A 3,059-nucleotide genomic window follows, 5' to 3' on the forward strand; every position below is an offset into this window, starting at 1 on the left:
AGTTTTTCGCTTGATGCTTTTTATGTTTAGCATAATGTGTTTTTTTCTTTTAGATTTATCCATATCGTGAAATATGTGAGTAGTTCATTGATTTTAGTGCCGAGTGGGATTCTATTGTGTGGATATTCCATATTTTTATCTATTCTCCAACCGACAAATGATTAGACTGTTTCCAGTGTTTGGTCTTATGAATAAATTGTAATGAACACTTTTTGTGCATTTTTTTGTGCCTTTTGTAGATATATGTTTTTGTTTCTCTTGTGTTATATATAGGCTTGATTGCTAGATCAAAAGTAATGTTTAATTTTATAAGAAATTGCCAAAACTTTTTCTAAAGTGGTGGTACCATTTTTACCATTCTACATATAAGGTATAAGCAGTCCAGTTCTGAATTCTCAACAATCAATTTTGGCAATATGTTTAAAATTAGGCATTCTAGTAGATATAAAATAATATCCCATAATGTTAACATTTCTCTGATGACTAATGATGCTGAACACCTTTTCATATGCTTATTGGCCATTCTTATATCTTCTTTTGTGAAGTGTCTATTCATATCTTTTGTCCATTTTTAAAATTGGGTTGTTAGTCTTTATTAAGAGTTCTTTATATATTTTGGATAGAGTTTCATTGACAGACATATGTATTGCAAATATTTTCTCCTAATCTATGACTTGCATTTTCATTTTAGTAATGTTGTCTTTCAGATAACAAAAATTTTTAATTTTTATGATGCTAATTTTATCTATTTTTATTGTTTTTGCTTTGTATCTAAGAAATTTTTGCCTACTCCAAGGTCATGAATATCTCATTTTATAATTATAACCCTCATGTTTAGACCTGTTCTCCGCTTTGAATTAATTTTTGTTTATAGTGAGCAATAAGGCATAGAATTTCTTTTTCGCATGAATATACAGTTGTTCTAACATCTTTTATTGAAAATATTTTTCTTCATTGAATTACTTTTGCTTCTTTGTCAAAAATTAATTTACCATAGACATGGGCTATTTCTGAATTCTCTATGCTTTTTCTCTTGATCTATATGTATTTTTGTCAAAACCCCCTTTATCAGAAGAGAACATATTCCAAGACTCCCAGTGGATGCTTGTAACTAACTGCAGATACTGCCAACCCTGTATATACTATTTTTTTCTCTACTTATATACCCATGATAAAGTTTAATTAATAAATTAGGCACAGGAAAAGATTAACAATAGTAATAATAAAATAGAACAATTGTAACAATATACTGCAATAAACACTATGAAGTAAAATGAGAGTTGCTTGAACACCAGCACTGCCATACTGTGACAATCGATCTAATAACTAAGTGACTAATGGGCAGGTAGCATATACAGTATGGATATGCTGGAGAAAAGGATAATTCACATCTTGGGCAGGATGGAGTGAGACTATATAAGATTTCATCACAATACTCAGAATGACTTGTAACTTAAAACTTATGAATTGTTTATTTCTGGAATTTTCCATTTAATATATTTTTGGGGCTACAGTTGACCACAGATCATTGAAACTGTAAAAGGAGGGACTATTGTACTATATAGTTTATAGTAAGACTTGAAATACACATTTCTTAAATGGTTTATCTGTTCTAAATTCTTTTTATGTCCATATACATTTTAGAATCAACTTGTCAATTTCTTCAAAATAACCTGTTATGATTTTTATTGAGACTTTGTTATAACCAATTTGAATTCAAAATAAGTGAGACAAAGTGCTCACACCCATGGAGTTCATTTGTTTTAACCACGTACCCAACATTCAGAAACAAGAAAATTGAGAGAATGGTTAAATAGTCACTGCATAATCAGTTATGACAATACTGGATGATGACAAAGCCTTAAGGTTTGTGTGGTACTATACAAATTTTAGTTTATGCTCAGTATAAATTAAAACATTTATCCCATGGCCAAAACAAAGCCTGTGTTCTGGAAACAGGTGTAAGTAAAGTGGCTTGCATAATTTATGATTCTTTGAACATGGTTGTGAATCTTCATTTCCAAGGAATCTATGCTTTTATGAGGGACATAACTATCACTAAATTGAATTGGAAATTGAGGATTCCATCTAGTAACATTAAGTATCTTGTCCTGAACTGATAGGCAAAGATGATAGATCCCAGCCATCAAGGGGTATTATGGTTTCTGTTACACTAATAGGGACAAGGAAAAGTATGTCAAGAACCTAAGGGATTCTTTCAGGCACCTATTATTTCCATTTCCATGGTAAAGTTAATGGAGACTGATAGCAATCACATACATTCAAGGGCACAGGCATCTCAGATCTTCATGAATGAAGATTTTGTTCACCCAACAAGTGAAGAACCTTTAATAGTTGGATTCTTATGAGAGAAAGTAATATACAATGAGTAATGGCAGAAGGAAGACATTTGTAAAATGTTTATGGTGGCATTGAATAATTGCAAAAACAAGAACTACAGTAGATAGACATATCTATCATAGATCATCTATCCATCTATCTACAGATACATACACACAGACTTTTTTCTCTTTCCTTCCTTCAATACTTTAGACAAGATGTGATGGCATTATATTGGCATTTAAATTATATAATATCATTGGATAATTGTGACTGATCAAGTAAAGACATAAGTATTAGCCAAAAATTCAGTTATTTATAAAACTTCTTTTCCATATTTTTAAAAATCTGCATTTGTATGATGAATAGTTGCACCCTGTTGTGATTTGGTAGTTTAGATATACACAGACGTGTGTTTATGGGAGTAGCTAAACTGGTGAAACAGATCAGATATTTTCTGTTGATGTTCAGTACCATCTCTACCCTTTTAAGATTTTCTGTCAGCCACAAGCTATGGATATTACATTTCTAAGATTCTCTTAAATGTTCAACCAGTGCAAGTCCGTGGCCAAATATTTGAAAGACAGAAAAGCAGCCATTATTTTCTGGTGGTGATCATGGACAGAAGCTTGGGCAAAGGCAAATGGCATGCCAGTTATGTGCTGCAGAAGGCTGAGATCATTTGTGGTGATATCCCTCTGTTTTCTGTATTTATACTG

This window comes from Pteropus medius, unplaced genomic scaffold, assembly GCF_902729225.1.
Source record: "Pteropus medius unplaced genomic scaffold, Ma_sr-lr_union100, whole genome shotgun sequence".
Classification (NCBI taxonomy): Eukaryota; Metazoa; Chordata; class Mammalia; order Chiroptera; family Pteropodidae; genus Pteropus; species Pteropus medius.